This window comes from Molossus molossus, unplaced genomic scaffold (assembly GCF_014108415.1).
Source record: "Molossus molossus isolate mMolMol1 unplaced genomic scaffold, mMolMol1.p scaffold_m16_p_7, whole genome shotgun sequence".
Taxonomy (NCBI): Eukaryota; Metazoa; Chordata; class Mammalia; order Chiroptera; family Molossidae; genus Molossus; species Molossus molossus.
Genome location: NW_023425401.1, coordinates 27,506,321 through 27,524,351, shown reverse-complemented (window position 1 = coordinate 27,524,351; position 18,031 = coordinate 27,506,321). Strand labels below are relative to the sequence as shown.

The following is an 18,031-nucleotide window of genomic DNA, read 5'->3' as shown; positions in this document are numbered from 1 at the left end:
GCAATAAAAAATACACCTTAGTCACCTGAAACAAGTTCAAGTTTCAGTTCGAATCTTTATTTTTTGTAAAAACTTAATGATTACTGTTGTCATCTTAACATGTCTTTTTCTAGACATTGTGCTTTTTTTGTCTCTATTATTCTAATTTCCACAGCTTGATATGGGTTATAGCTTGATGCTTATGGATCTTTTTTCTTCTTGACATAATTTTGTTCTTATTCATCTTGTTTTTCCTAGCATCTAAAAATTATGAATTAACTCACTCAAATAGAGAAGCCTTTTATTTAGAATAATTATTTAATTTTTTGAATGTTAGTGTGTAGTTTTATGCATGATTATATCATAAATAATAAATGGTATTATTTAGTTAGTACATAGAAGTATTGAGGTAGAATATCTAGGTACATTAGATGCTGACATCATCAATATCTGAGAGATGGGTGAAAAGAAGAGATTATATTACTTAAGAAGAATATATTACATATTTTGGAATACTTGCCTGGAATCCAATTAAATAGAAATTTGCTTACTGTCTTCTTCTTTTGATATTCTGTAGCTAAACTAGATTACCAAAAGAAGAAAGGTTTCATAAGTTTCATTTGACCTTTCTTGTAAACATAAATTTAATCAACTGTATTATTTTCTTCTGTCAGACTCAAGTGGGACAGGAAGAGCCAGAGATTTGACTGTAAAGAATAATTTGTCACCAATATGTTCCTGTGACAATTGGCACTGTAAAATATTGTACATGTGTACACTAAACCCTGAATCAGTGGAAGAGTTACAATGTTGTATCTTTGATAGCCACAACCCACAATTGTGTGCGCTCCTCCCAGCAACTTAATCCAGCAGCAAGTACGCTCAGCTACAGCTTCAGGAAAGGGCATTGCTGACAACACACAACATTGGGACCAAGCATCTTGAAACTAGCGAGGGTTTGTAGAAAAGAAATTAAATTCCTGCCTAGAAATCTAAGTTCTTATTCCAAACCTACTGCCTTGTTTTCTGTAAAGTATGTAAGAACAGAGGTTAAACTCAAAATAAAAAAAAATAGTATCATATTTCTATATTCCCTCTGTGAAAATAAAGACAAATACTAAGTTAAATAAACCATTTTCATTTGGCATTTTACTAACAAAAACTTAACAATTAACTTACTCTGATAACTGAATAAAAGCAGTAATTGGGAAAGAATTGATGAAGAATCTGCTTTTCTTCAACTTGATTTGGTTAGTAAACAATAACACAGATGTATAAGAGATTAATTCCCAAGATGTGTAGTGCAAAATCTGACTTTGAAATAGCAAATGCCACTTAATCTAAGTACAGTAATATATTCCATGGAAAAACACATTAAAAGGTATAGACTATTTAAGTGGAAATTTCTTCAGGTTTGGTTTTGTCTGAGGCACGAAGACAGTAGGCACCCTCTACTACCATATTCCAAAATGGGAAGCCAGACCCTCTAGGGTGGACTTTTAAGAATTCATTGAAAACTGATGTAATCCTTCCCAGTTTCAACTCTCAAATGAGATTGGAGAGACCAAGAAAAGAGTAGGTTATGTAATTCTTCTGCAGAATTGTGATCATTATTTTGAATTTACTGAAAAGTCAAGGTTCTGGCTACAGCAACACATGCCAGCAGATTAGAGTTCGTTAAGGACCACACATGAAAAGAAACTGAAAAGTTGTTCTGTGTTCTGCCAAAGAAGGCAATCTGCAAGAGAAAGGATGACTCAGTGGACAAATGTGGGGAGGTTCTACTCACCACTGGTTGTCAGGAGGCTTTGGAAGTGGTCTGGCAAGAAGGGGATGGTACATGAGGATTCTACAAAGTCCCTTGTCCCCCAAGACAGAGTGACTTTTGTCACATACCCAACAAAAATCCAGTTTACAAACAGAAAGTTAAATGAGAATTTTCTGGTCTACTGACTCTTATTCCTGCCCTCATGTTTGATGTTAGTTATGGCAGAACTACCGTTAGCAAACTAGGAAGAAGGGTGTGAGTGGATTTGAAGAGCAAAAATAATGTGATCACCTTTCCCTTTCCCATGCAGTCTCCTGGCCGGCAGCCGACTCAGACCAGCAGGGGATTCAAATAAAACAAAGGTTAGAATATTGATAATTACACTGAACTGGACATCACTGTTGAACAGATTGCTATTTGATTAAAGTGACTGAAAAACTTTTTATTGTCTGAGAGTGATGGGTTAGTTATGTGCCATATTGAGACTATATCCAGAGCCAGAAAAAGAATTAGCCATACCGAGTGGCTCCTATTGGACAGTGAATATCTAGGTATGCTCATTGTTACTGAAATGACATTGCTTTTAAGCCCCTTTCTAATTTTTCTTATTATTTTATTTTACTTTATTGTTGATACTATTATAGAGGTCCCCTATTTACCCCCTTTGCACATGGATTGGCTACGGCTCACATGCCCCCTACTGGGGACTGAGCCCATAACCAGAGCTTGTGTCCTGCCCTGGAATCGAACCAGCAAACTTTGGGTGCAAGAAACACCATCAAACCAACTGGACCACACCGGCCAGGGCCCTTTACAGTTCCAATGTAATGTTATGTGATGTTATTTTTAATATATAAAAATGTACATAATTTAAAAGTCAAAATTACAGCTATAATATCCTCTTTCTCCCATTTTAGTTGTTTTTGTTTTTTGTTTTTTGTCTTTTTTTCTGAATCATTGACTTTTTGATCCAAGGTATAATAGTATAGGCACATATGTCCAATTTAAGTTTGTTATATTTTAAATTGTATTGTGTTCAAATTTCTTTCACTTCATGCTTTCTTCAGTGCGTTTATTCTTTGCTTAAAAGTTTTGATTTTCATTTACTTTATAAAATATTCACACTTTCTTTCCTCAGGTTTGTTTTAAAGATTGTTTCAATGTTTTCTTGAATATATGTTGCAATCAAGATGTTGAATAACAAATTGATTTTTTTTCCTTTATAAATAAATTTTTTTTCTCTTATATCTTAATATCTAATGGTATTTTGAGCCACTTTTCCCAGAAAAGACTCCATGGAGTCTTTTAGGAGTCAGACCATCTTTCATAGCATGGAAGTTTTAATGAATTATAATTAGAAATTTTAATTATGACCCATGTTTGTTTGTTTTTTCCTAAAGAAATTACAACTATTTTGAATCTTCCCTGTCTGTCTTCTATATCTATCACTTTTTATCTGATTCTTTCTATTTTGTTCTTTATTTGATTTTATTCTTGGTTCTTTTCATTTCTATTATCTAAATTCAGAGCAAAGACTAAAAGCAAAATTAGAATAGAATAAATATTTATTCATGGCTTTAAATACACATATCAATAAAAATTTAATTAATAAAATAATAAATTATCAACCACTTTAAAAAGATAAAAAAACAAGTAAAAAAAGAAGGAAAGAATAAAGAATAAAATCAGAAAATAATAACAGAAAAGAGAAATATAGATCTAAAATTAAATAAATGATCTGCTTCTTAAAAATAATAACAAATCACTAGGTAGTTACATTTGAAAAATAGAAAGTACAAATATATAAAATACAACACAGAAAATAACCATTGAAATAAAAAATATAAAGGAAATTACATTGTGCAAATCTAAGTAAATAGAGTTGAAAATTGAGATGAATTGGATAATATTTTTGAAATACACAAAATCCCAGTGGAGATCAGATGTTTAAAAAAATAAAGTCTAAAATAAAAAATAGAGAAAATCTTTAAGGGCCCCCTCTAGTCAAAATGATCATTCTCTGGTAGTTTTTTGGAATTCTTCCAAATATTTAAAAACTTAAATAGGATTTGTGCTATTTAACTATTTCAGTGAACTCAAACATAAAAAAATGTATGGAGCAACCATAAATTAAAACCTAATAAAGGTGGTACAAAAGGAAAAAAATACTACTTATGACTAATGATATAAAATATTAAGTAAATTATTTGAAAATCAAATTGAATGTATACTGTAAAAATAACACCAAGTGAGATTTATTTTAGAATGCAAGGCAGAAATTAAATTTTTTAATGAGAAAATTAATTAATTAATCATATTGGCAGATCTAAGAAAAAAAAATAATATCACCATTTTAGATTCCAGAAAATTCTCAGCAAATAGTTGATCCTCAATCTGAATATATTTTACTAAACACGCACACAAAAAGCTAGAGTGTTTTACTTAATAGGGAAGTACTACATTTCCTCAGTAAACCTGAAATTATTATGGCTATTTTTTAAAGGTAATGTCAGTATTAGCAATTACATTTTGGAGTAAAACACAAAAGGATTGAAAAGGGAAAGTTGTAAGTATATCTATTTGCATTTGATTAGATGACACATCTCGAAAATTCAAGAACTTCAACATTTATAAAGCTACTGCAAAAAATACAAGAATTTAGTAAAGTATCAGGATATTAAATCAATGTCATTTATGAGAGTTCAGAAAATAATAAAATATTTAGGTGTAATTTTAACCAAAAAATGTTATAAAGATAAATGTAAAACAGATGAGAATTTAGTTCTTAAAATTGCTAATTTTTTTATAACAACCAAATTGCTGATCTATGCTATACTCTAGAGTGAAATCACAATAGGACTTAAAGATACTAACTAAATACCACTCAGAGTCAGTCCCATGGTCTAAACCAGTCAGAGTGAGGTTTAAACCAAAATCAATAATTGTCTGACAAGAATATTAAGCTCAAGAAATTACTTTTCTTTAAAATTATTTATGTTTGTTTTTATATTTTTAATGCGTTGTCTTATTCTAGAAAATCTCCACAAAAATAACATTATAAATTAATACAAATAATGACAAATTTATGAAAATAAAATACTAGTAAATAATTATTATCATCATTAATTTGAACAGGAATAAAAAAAACATAGATTAGTAAACCATAGTAAGTCTTTATTTATTTAAAATTTTTTAAAATTGATTTTTAGAGAGGAAGGGAGAGAGAGAGAACCATTGATGTGAGAGTGGAACATCCATTGGCTGCCTCCTACATGCCCCCTACCAGGTGTCGAGCCCGACACCTGGCATATGCCCTGACCCAGCAACCTTTTGCTACACTGGACGATGCCCAACCAACTGAACCACACCAGCCAGGGCCAGAGAAAGTCTTATGATTGAAATTCTTATCTCAGTTTATATTGACCCCTAACTTCTTACATATTTATTTAAGAAGTAATTTGAACATAAACTATGCATTTATGATGCAACTTATATAATTTCCCAGGGAAACTAGAATGGTTCCTAGGAAACAGAACATTTTGATCAATGTGTAATTAGATATTTTACAAAATTTAATATTTGAACCATTACTAGTAGCATCCATTTTTTAAGTAGCAGCTTGTATCTATTGTACCCCCGTGAAATCAATGTAATTCCTCGTGTCTAAAAATATTATAAATCTGTACAAAGATATTTATATGAGTATACACAAATATAACAAGGATGACATACTAATGTAAAATGTTGCCATTCCAAAAATATATTTATACTTGTTACTCATTCTTGGACTCATTTCAGGAACAAATTCTTCCAGTGTTAATTCACAGATCTCAATTTCTGGTTGAAATAACAACAACCACTACTCATGGACACACTTATACATAACTAAAATTCTTATATAGCAAATAAATTAATATATGTGCAGGGTAATGAAATAAAATCAATGATATAATGAAAACTTGGACTGATTGAACATGATGACGCATATATGGTCCTGAGTCACAAAGAGATAAGATAGTTAGATATCAATGTATCCCAAATTGCCATCAATCTGTTCCCACAATCACAATTACTTTCTGAGTGCTGCATTGCCTCATTCCTCACACTAAACCCCAGCTTTCTCTAAGTTTTAGTTGCATGTCTGGTCACTGCAGTGTTTCTGACAAGGTGCTATCCCCATTACTTGTGATTCAGGAGATGATTTTAGGTTAACGCTGAGCTGTTGAGGCATCTGCAGAATAATGTCTCCCCCCTAGAGTTCATTTATGGCTTTGATTGTTAGAACTTTGCAAGACAGGATTGTAGTGCAATAATGATGCTCGTTGTTACCAAGACTTGGACACCTAGGACCAACATGCTCTTCTCTGACTTGGGGCTGTACTAGGCATTGTCAGCACAAAGGCAGCTTATACTTCAGGTTCTTTCCTTATCCCCAAGGCTAGTGTCCGACACTGGCAGACACCGAAGGCTCTGGGAAGAGAGGAAGAAGAAAGGGGAGTGTTTAAGGAAAGTGTATTAGGAAATATTCACATTATCCCTGTGTTTCTCCTTTACTCTCACACGACTACCACATTCATAGCACTTCTGATACTAGATATATGGGGTTTTCCCCACCTCAGCAATTCTGCAATACAAGCTGGGTACCCTACAATTTAACTCAATTCTGACACTATCTACCTGGAAATAGATCCCGCAGTCTAAGACCTCAGTCCCAATAGACTCCCCCCACTTCAAATTCCAAGTAGCAGGTCCCCTGGTTACTTACTTCTGTCTGATCTGGCTACAAATCAGAGGTTCCCATGACTCTTGTATTTGATTATTTGTTAGAACACTTACTTATGTGTACCAGTTTAAGAATATGATACAAATAAATAGCCAGATGAAGAGATACACAGGGCAAGGTCTGGGAGGGTCCTAGTGCAAAATCTTCTGTCCCTGTGGAGTTGGGGTGGGTCACCCTTCCCATACATGGATATGTATTCACCAACCTGGAAGGTCTCTGAACCTTCTATTGGGATTCTAATGACCAGTTATTAACTCCATTTCCGGGCCTTCTCCCCTCTCTAGAAAATGGGGGATGGGCTGAAAATGTCAAGCTTCTAACTGTGGCTGGGTCTTTCTGGTGACCAGCCCCCATCCAGGCGTCCACCCAGACTTTCTTCATTAAAACAAAAGACCCTCCTGAAACCCAGGAAATTCCAAAGATTTAGAAGCCCTGAGTCTGGAACAACTATTAGAACAAAAGATGTGTTTAGTGCTCTTATCACTTCAGAAATTGAAAGAGTTATAGGAGCTTGTGCCTGGAACTGGGGTTAAAGACTAAATGTTAAAAAATATATATATTCTCATAGGATCCCCGTTTACAAGGGTTTGAGGAGCCCTGTGTCAAAAACCGGCAGCAGAGACCAATGTATATTTTTTATTATTTCATAAAAGTATCTTTTTTAACAAAATATTTTTTCTTTATTGATTTCAGAGAAAGAGAGAATGAGAGAGGGAGAGAGAGATAGAAACATTGATGAGACAGAACATTGATTGGCCGCCTCCTGCATGCCCCCCACTAAGGATTTGGCCCATAACCTGGGCATGTGCCCTGACCAGGAATCGAACCAGTGACCTCTTGGTACATGGGTCGATGCTCAACCACTGAGCTACACCTGCTGGGCCATAAAAGTTTTTTGAAATCTTCTTGGAGAGAGGATGAAGGCAGTCATCGGGTTGCATCCCATCTCCTTCCTTACTGCTTGAAGAGTTTTGATCCTTAGTAAAAAATTTAAATTATGGTCTGGCTAATCTTGTCACTCTTTCTCACCATGAAAACATGAATATACTTTCTCAGTCAGTGAATTTCAGAACTAAATATTGGAATTGCTATGTGAATACGGAACCTCATTTTCATTTTAAAAACAGACTAAGCAAAATAACACTGTTAAAAGGAATTTTATTCTTATAGAGGAAAAATGTTTTCAGGCACAAAATCTGTTTTGATAAATTATTAGAATGATGATAAATTGCGTTTACATTTAATTGAGAAGTTTAAACGTGTTTTGGTCATTACATTATTTTAATGTTTACTTCCTGGAGAACAATTAATGGTACTTATTTTCATTAATGACACAGGCACTAGATCTTATTTTTAAACTAAATGTGTGTAGATAAAAATGTGGATAAATTTAATGATTAGCATAAGTAAATTATAGTGCAGATAATGAGATTTGACAAACATTGTAAGGAAGATATTCAAATGACTGAAATATAAAAAATACTGGCAGACCGAATATGTACTCTTACCTGGACCACATTTTAACAGATGTGTTATGAAAGCACTCTCTTTATTCCCAAGTCTGTTCTTATCACTCTATTTCTTAACTTGGTCATTGACATTACTATCTGTCTAGTCTAACAGTGATACTTCTCTGCCTCTTCCCATTATTATTTTGCATTCATGCTGATAAATTTTAATTTTATCTCTATAGCTATGGTATTACATTTCATCTCTTTATGTATTTATGATATATCTATATTTTCACTAAAAAATGCATACATGTTCTATATATTCATTTCCATTTTCATGCCTATATCCTCAGTTCAACCTACTAGCTTGTTTAAATTAATTATTATAAACCTTCTGTCTAGTTGTTGTGCCCCTAAGCAACCTTCACCTTGTCTCCAGAGTTACCATTTTAAAACACAATTCTGAACACATTCTAGATTTAAAAGTTGTTATTAATTTTTCATCGTCCACAAAGCAGAACTCAAACTCTTAGTCTGGCAAATAACGTATTTTATGTTCTAGCCCCAAACTAAATGGCCAGTGTCATCACTCTCTCCACACAAATCCTGGTTTGGCACTCAATGACACCAGGCTTTGTGATCATAATTTATCTTTGAAAAAATTGATACCTCTGACATATTGCCTTTTTCTCCTACTTTATCTGTTAAATTCTTGCTTACCCTTTAAGATGTAACTTTCTTACCACCCCTTCGATAAAACCTTCCCAAATTTCTAAAAGCATATTTCATTATTCTCCTGTACAATACCAGTTATTTCTTTATCCTATTATAAAGCACCCTACGTTGTATTGTTTGATTCATGTATGTTTCCCCTTTTATTATTGTAGACCAGGTCTTATTCATGAGAAGCTGAGCAATATATAGTTTCAGAATTAATGTTCTGTGGTCAGGAAGGCCTGGGTTAAAGCCCTACAATAAAGGGAATTCTAGTAAATGTTAGATAAATGAAAGAATGATTAAAATAAATGGAGAACCATTCCATGCATTAGCCTATTCTTTATCCTAAGAAACACCCCCCCCCCCCTTCCATAGGACCAGTGCATTCTTTGAAAATTTTATTTCTTTTTATTTTTTTAAAAAAACTAATCTTGCTTAGTGTATTGAGATGAAAAATGAATTCAGGAAGATGCTATGCAAATGTCCATTTCATACTCTAAATATTATTGTTAAATGAGTGGGCTCAGTTAGACAATACATGGTCCTTTCTGCTTTCTAGTCTCTGACCTTGAGAGGCTGCTCTCTGGTAGGCTTATGTTTAGCTATGCCTTTTAAAGATTTTTATGACATCATTAAAATTATTATTGTGCATCATCTAATTATGTCATTAACACATAAATTTTGTGATTAGAGCTATTTACATTAAACATGCAATTAGATCAAATTATGGTAATAGTCCAAATGCAAGATAATTAACTAAAATTTTAAATTTTAAAAGCAGAGAAATTAACTCAGATAAACCATATTCAAATATCATTACGTATTTAGAAATAAGCAAGTAAATATTCTTGTTTTATCTGTACTTGTTCAGGCTCTAATCAACATGTCTTCCTGCCTCTTCCTTCCCTCTCCAATACAAACTCACTGTTTAGCAGAGCTACCCGTTGAAATGATAGATCTAGCACATTACTTCCCTGCTTAGAAAATCTTCAGTGGTACCTTTACCTTGGGAGCAACAATCCTTACTTCTATTCCTTAAGATTAGGATTGATTTTAGCTTTCAGTGAGTTCTCTGAGTCTTTCTAGTGAATTACTGAACCTGAGGGTAGTTTGGGGAAACCCTTGAACATGTAGTTGGTGTTAGAAGTGAGGGTGTTCTTGTGTAGACTTTTCCCTTTAACTTTGTAGTTAGACTTTAACTCCCTAGAGTCAAAAGTCTTAGGCAGACTTGACAGTCTGGAGGGTTGCACCCTTAACTTTGAGTTTTGCTAACTCTGTGTTGTAGCTTTTGTTCAAGTATTTGCGATAATTTTAATAAATGCAATTTAGTCCTCAGAATACTATGTTAGCTTCTTTCTATAGGTTTTAATATTCAGTACTACTAGTGTAATTCTTTTAAAAGTAACTTGTAACTTCCATTTGATTTCTTCTTTAAACACAAGAATAATTTTTTTTTCCCAAAAAGTTACAAGTTTACTAACAATAGATTCTAACATATATCAAAATTCAAGCAGGTCATTTTGAACCTCAAATAAGAAATCGCAATATTCAGTTATTGATTAAAAACTGAAACAGGGTAGTTAGTGGTGGTGATTCACGGAGTTTCAGTCCAAAATAAAAATGCAGAAAACATTTACTTTGGTGGATCTGTGTTGATGCCATTTCTCTTTGAGAAGCTTGAACTGTTCTTCCTTCTCCGTCATGTCCATCTTCTGAAATGCCCTGTTGGCATTATAGTACCAAACCACGAGGTACCTGTTACAAACATGGAATGCTGACAGGTGATCACACGCGTTCTTGGCATCACAGATGTCCTCATGGACCACATAAGTGGTTCCTCTAGTTTCAGGTGTGTTCCCCACTCTGATTGGACGAATAGGTCCATATTTCCCAAATATATCATACATTTCTGCAGCTGTGATTTTGTAAGGCACATCTCCTATATACAATAGCCGATTGACTTCCGGTGGAAGCTGAATGTTCACCCTGTTGGCCACTTGCATCGCCGTCTTGGCAGGCTGATCAGGTTACTGCAGCAGATGCTGGGATTCCTTCTGACTCCTCTGGACCTCGCTTAGCTTTTCCCAAGAATATTTTTTAATATGCTTTATAAATATCCAGGTTAGAGATTTTTGAACTTCCATTTGTTAGTTTCAAATTTTGCTAAACTTAGTGAGTGAGGCCCACGTGCATGTGTTGTTTCTGTAAGTAGTTTAATTATGTTGTGCCGAGGAATAGATTTCTTTGAGGTCATCCTGCTCAGAGTTTACTCAGTTTCTTAAATTTGTATGAGTCTTTTGTCAAGCTTCGGAGTTTCAGAAATTATTTTATTGTTTTTTATTTTTTTTATCTTTACCCGAGGACATTTTTCCATTTTTTTGTTCAGATAGTGTGGGAGGGAGAGAGAGGAAGAGAGAGAGAGAAACATCGATGTGAAAGGGACACATCGAGTGGCTGCCTCCCACACGACCCAACCAGGGCCGGGGACAAACTGCAACCCAGGTACATGCCCTTAGCAGGAACTGAACCCAGGTCTCTCTGGATCGCAGGCTGACGCTCTAACCGCTGAGCCCAACTGGCCAGGGCAGAAGTTATTTTAATATTTTTCTAGCTTTTCACTCTTTCTTCTCTCCTTCTGGGATGCTGATGAAACAAATGTTACACCTTTTGTTATAGAATGGGTCCTGAAACTGTTCATTTTCCAATATTATTTCATCAGATACTCAGATTGGGTAATTTTGATTGATCTGTCTTCAAGCTCACTGAGCCTGTCCTTTGTTACCCCTATTCTACTCTTGAGTCCATTCAATAAGTTTTTATTTAAGTTTCCTAATTCTAAAATTTCCATTTTGTTCCCTTTTATGTCTTTGATTTCTTTGCTGATACTGTTTTAATTTATTGAATGTTTGTGACTGCTCATTTGTAATTTTTATAATTACTAATTTAAAATATCGTTAGAAAATGCCAGCATTTATGTTATCTCATTTTGGGGGAACTACTGACATTCTTTTTTCATCGAAAATTGAGATTTTCAATTTTGTTTTTTATTCCAAGTAATTTTGTATTGTATCCTGGCTATTTTGAACATTATGTTATGAGCCCCTGGGCCTTGCATAAATCCAATTTATACTGTTGATAATTATTTTTGTGTTGATGGGCAATCAATCTCTAGGTCACAGTGTTTTGACAGGCAATCAAGTGCACATTCTAACAGCCACCTCTATGTCAGTTCAGTTTTCACAGATTTTATACTGTTATTGAGATTTGTCCTATGTGTGCAGAACTCAGTGATTCATCTGATACTTGCATAAAGTTTGTGCATTAGCTCAGTCTTAAAATCTTTGCTATATCAGTTAGGTTCAAGTTCAATAATGTATAAATTGGGGTAAGCCCAAAAGTTCATTAACAATTTTATGGGTCAATCTCTTGAGCCCTTTGCTTTCTGCAATCATTCTGATAATTTATGGTTCCTTAACCTGTTAACCGAGCGGGAGGTATAAATACGTCAAACGTTGCATCCAGTAAAAAGGGAATTCCCCGGTTAACAGGTTAAAATACCTTTTATCCCCTTAAATTCCTCTGGCTAGAAAACATTGACTTCTACAACTGTGCCATGTGCAGGCCAAGTGGCACGAGAGCCAGGAATAATAAAGAAAGAACAATGAGATTCTGCCTGTCCTCTTGGAACTGCAGCTTCGTCGCAGGAACGAGGAGGTTCCACACCCTCACGAGTTCGGAGTCCTGCAGGATCACAGTGGCACGACTCTGACCCTGTCACAGCTACACCATAAAATTGCTTTGGGCTAGGGAACAAGATGATAGAGAAAATAATGAAAGGGAAACAAAACGGAATTTTCCTCTATTTTCTCTGAGCATAGGCGTTCTCTTTCATGCTCTTCGAGCCAGAACAAAAGGGTTTCTCATGAGGTTCTCTCTATCTCCAGCACAGTTCTAACTTCCATACATCTGAGTGTGTTACATTCAGTCCAGCGAGCACTGCAAGAAAAACATGATCAATTCGAGACTCGTTCAGTAGCACGTCCAATTCCGATGTCATTCCTCAATCTATCTGCTTCTGATTATTTTCAGGAGTCTGCAATTAGCAATCAATCAATCAATTAATCAATACACTAATAGATTTTAAATAGCATCTAAATACAGAGAGTGTAGCAATTGAGACATCCTAATGGAATCATGAATAATAGTATGTAAATGAAATATTTCCAAGACAATTTTATGGAAAAAAAGCTTCCAAAATTGACTACAGAATAAATCTAAAACACAAAATTATCTACAACTTCTTAAGTTTTTAAAAATTTATCTTTATTGTTGAAACTATTACACATGTCCTTTCTTTTTCACTCCTTTGACCCCTCCTCCCTGCCCCCACCCCACCGTCACCGCACTGTTGTCTGTGTCCACTGGTCATGCATATCTGCTTGTCAGATCTTTGGTTTCTTCCTTCCTGTCCCGCCACTCCATTCCCTCTGAGGTTTGTCAGTCTTCTTATGATTTTAATCAATAGTATTTTTTAATCCACCCCCCAAATCACAAGAATTCAAAGATTTTTTAAGTATTGCAAAAACTTCAGTAAATGGTCGAGAATCGGAGGAATCTAGGCAGAATCGGAGGAATTCTAAACTTCGTTTATTAGGCTTATCTTACTTTAATACCAAAATAGGACAGGCGAGAATGAAACATGAAAAAAGTAACCCACATTCACTTGTGTCATAGTTGTAGAAATCTCAAATAAATATTAGCAAATGAAATCCAACATATATACATAATGATATTATGACCAAATAAGGTTTATTCCTTGAATTGCAAAGATTATTTAGACTTAGAAAACTGAATAATATAACTCATGCTTTCAGTAGATTATAGGAGAAAATCCATTTGATTTATTTAAAAATACAGGAAAGCATCAATCACTAATGAATATCTTTGGAAAAATAAGAATAAAAAGGAACTTCTTTAGAATGATAATTGTCATCTACTCAGACCTATTGTAAGCATATTTTAGTGCAATATGCTTGAAATATTTATTTTGAACTACAAAATATATGTTAGCCATATTGTGCTACATACATTCCATTGATGTATTACTAGTTTACATAATGAAGTGTGTACATTAAGAAACTTTTAAAATGTACTATAAAATATGTCCTTTCCTGTTTTCAAGATTCAGAAAAATTCCCTAGTTTCTATACAGAAATTTCTTTTTGTTTCATCTAAAGAATAGCTTTTTATAACACTGTCGATGTAGTTTTTATAATACTGCATGGGGCTCAGTGTTATTTAATGAGGCATCTCTCTTCATCAATCTGAGAGGCGCTGAAATGTTTTCATGCCGCGTATAAAGAGAATTTATAGAATATGCTTGACTATGAAAGTTCTCTATTTTCATCTACATATAAATCAATAGACTTGAAAAGTTGATGATCTACTTAGTGTTTAGCTTACATCTTGCTCACCAGGATTTAGACGAGCTATTGAAAAAAGTATTCAAATACTATTAAGCTTGACAAATTATTCTAATTACATAGATTTCCTTTCTCCTTCACTACACCAAAGAAGGAAACAAATCCACTATTAGAAGTTTGGAGTTTGAATTCTACACAGATTTTGGTGGTTTGATTTTCAATATCTTCCCAGTGGATTTTATCTACATGAGGGAAAACATGTTAGCAGGAAACAGGAGGCACGGGGAATACAGATTTCATTGTCTCATACTATGGAAAAACAAAAGACACCCAGGTCTGACAGACATACAGTTTTAGACCATGCAACTAATTCAGCTGTGTAGCAATTACCAACATATGTATTACCTTTGTTTCACTTCACTGTTACTTGCTGAATAAGTTTTTTACCACATCTTTAACCTACCTAGTTCTTTATAGCCATGTAATAAAGGAGAGAGCACACAGTCTACAACAGACAAAGCAGCATCATTTCAAACGTTGGCCCTTTTCTAGCTGATGCAAATTATCTCATGAGGCATCTCTGCTATGTGTTGGGTCGGGGTGCAGTGGGGGACTGGTGTCTGTACCACATTACATTTCCTTATTTTCCCATAGTGGGAGAAGTGAAATAAAGTTAGGCTTTTTATGCAAAACTTAAGTCTATTCCTTATCAAACAATCAAAACAGAAAGACAAATTATATTTTGGATGTACAGAAATAGCAAACAGACAGTGGATTTTTAAATAGCATCCTTTTTGTTCAATTTCTACACTGTGTCTTAAACTGAGGCAATGAGGTTACAAACCTTAATAGTCAGTTAAGCCAAGAATGCTGGTTGTGGTCAAATGATTCACTCATCATCATTAGAGGACATATGCAGGGAATTTGGTCATTGTGTTCCCAGCTGGCAGCTTTTACTAACATCTGGGTTATTAACATCAGAATCAGCAATCTAGAGAATTGTTCCTTCTAACACATCCAGCTAATCCTGGACCCAAATTAGTTCTCTTCCCAACCCACCTGCAGTAAAATCTAGCAGTCAAGCAGACTACCCTTGCATATAATTCTTTGAATTAAATGTAAGCATATAGTAGAATAAAATATTCCAGGTGCATCTAGGTCTGGCTTTCTATCTGTGGACAACTTCTAGTATCATGTTCTTGGAAAGTGAAAATCAAGACACCAATGGGCGCGTTAGTGAGAAATCTCAATGATGAGTCTGAGATTCTGACAGCTACTTACCAAAAGCTGTTTCAACGAAATTTGCTTCTCTCCAAATGGGACAAATAACCACAAGTTTCCTTACTGAGAACATCTAGACAGTTTGGAACTGTTTTCTTCTATGGATTACTGTCCGAGCTGGCAGAAGCTGTTCCAGCTTCTCAGTCCTGAAGATGGATACAGCCTTGTTCTTTATCCAGTTTAAGGGAAAGTTTACAATGTAGTGACAGGGACCTAAAGCCTCTTTTTATTATGTAACAGTTATCGTATGGTATTTACAGACAATTAAGGTATTTTAATGCCAGAACATTAAACAATTAAATTCCTCAAATGGGTTCTTAAGATTTATTTGATCATCCCTGCTAAAGTCCACAAGGGAAGAAGGTACTATGTAATGCATACATCTGAGTGTGATTTGAGATTCTTGGTGATCCCATCATAAACCAATGCAGGTTTTATTTCTAAAGCCTCGGTACGTGAATCACATCATTGCTGTTTTCTCTGATTGAGTATTTGTTACACAGAACTTGTGTGCTTCCCCACCAAACACTGATTTGGGTTCACACACAACCCAACTCTGTCTATTGTTGACCAAACCCAACTCTGCACTCTTTCTATTAGATCCTATTCATGCATCTCGTGTTTTGATGAAAAGGTTTTCACATTTTTCCATATATCTCCCCCTATTCCTTTGCTCATAATGTTTCTTTTATTTAAAAACACTTGTTTCCTTTTTCAACTCATACATCATTAAAGGCATGATCTGGATACTGCATCCTTTAGTTTTTTTTCTTTCCATCAGAGATCTCTCCTGAGTTCCCACTTTGTATTTTGTGTTTATTGTTGTTTTGTATTATTTCCCCTTTGTGTGTAATTACCTGGTCTCTGTGACATGCTGCACAATTTTTCAGGGGAGGGTCCTCACTAGAGTTATTCAGAAAGAATGGTAATTATTACTTAATTAGCCACTTCATCCTTTATTCATTTCCTGTCCTGCCATCTGACCCAGCAAAAACTGGGGTGGGGGGGGGGGGTCAAAGTTTAGCTTAGGTCACAATTCAAGTATTTTTCTGCTGTATACCTTTGACCTAATAGCTGTACATCTTTTAATGATTACTGGTTTAAAAATCACATGTAGAATATCTTGTTGTGGTTGTGATTATTAATATAGATAGGAAGACCCAAACTCAGGTTCAGCGACTCTAAAAGTGGAGCCACAGAACCTGTATTTCAAAATCTCCCTTTCCTCCTGTCCTGTCCTGTGACTCTTACGTAGTTAGTCCAGCTCTGATCAGCAGGTATCTAACAACTGCTGAAGCATGTACCTGTTTGAAGAAGGGTAAAGCCCCACCCTTGATTATTAAACCCATGTTAAGCTTATTAGGTACAAGTAATTGAGTATTTGTGAAATTAGACTCATCTTTAATTTGTATTTTGAAGACTCTATTGTACTCAAATTCTTTTATGTAGAATATCTTAAAGCCTGATGTTTTAATAGGTGTTAAATGAAAAAAAAGTTTCCATAACCAATAAGTTTGATAAATGTACCTACCAATATTCCACTCTAGTAGATGTATAAAACACAATGTCCACCTTCAGAGCATAAAGTTTCAGGAAAATATCCAATGAAGTATTCACATGTCCTTGATTTGTTTGATAAAGAACCCTTCTATGGTATGATACCAACTCTTTGACTTTTTAATGTATAAAAAATGGACTTTAAAAATCAGTAGGACATGGACTATACCAGAAATTATTTTCCACAAAGGCACCTAAGTGGTTTATTTAAAACACAAATCTTACTCTTTATTCCTTAGCTTAAAACTTGCCACCTTCAGGATATAGTTCAAACTCAAAGGACCCATGACCATGGACCGTCACTTGCTCTTCAGTGTTGAGCATCTTCACTTCTATTGCCCACATTAGTGTGTCAACAACACCTATTTTCATTCCCCCATAAAATGCATGTGGCCTCCTGCCCTTACATTTCTTTATTCATGCTGTCCTTTCTGCCTAGAATATTCTTACTCCTTTTCTCTACCTTGTTATTTTCTATTCATTTTTTAAGTTTCAGCTTGGTGTCTCCTCTTCCTGGAAGCTTTTCTTGAGTGTTCTCTCCCCTCACCTGCTCAGTTTCTTCAAAATACCTTGTGTATCTCTATCTCTATCTCTACATTTCATGTTGCTTTAAAATGATCCGATTGTGTTTATCTTCTCAAATAAACTGTGAACTACTTAATGGCAGTGACTATATTTCATTTCTTTGTCTCTTCCGTGCTTAACACAATGTCTATATTGTACTAATGACAAGAGCAAAAGAAAATAAGATGTCTTAAATTGAATAACAGCAGGACAGTGGGTAGAAGGAAAAGATAAGAGAGGTTAATCAGTGAAAAACTCCAGGGCAATACCAATAGAAGACTGCTTACATTCTTGACTATATTTTGAAATTTTGAATTAACTTCAAGGTGACTATTTCCACAAATATCTAGAAAAATAATTGAATAGCCAACCACCAGGCACCATCACATCTTGCTTAAGTATAAACTGTCCAGACTGTTGTCCACAACAAATCCAAAAGAGCAAACACGTCTTTCTTGTGGACTCTGTACCGATCCCAGAACTAGCTCGACTTCACCTTCTCCCACTC

The 18,031-nt window shown here is 34.7% G+C and overlaps 1 pseudogene; it reads right to left on the bottom strand.

Annotated features, from left to right (window-relative positions):
- Positions 1-10,331: 10,331 nt before the first annotated feature.
- LOC118620510 lies at positions 10,332-10,701 on the bottom strand (annotated as a pseudogene).
- Positions 10,702-18,031: the final 7,330 nt, after the last annotated feature.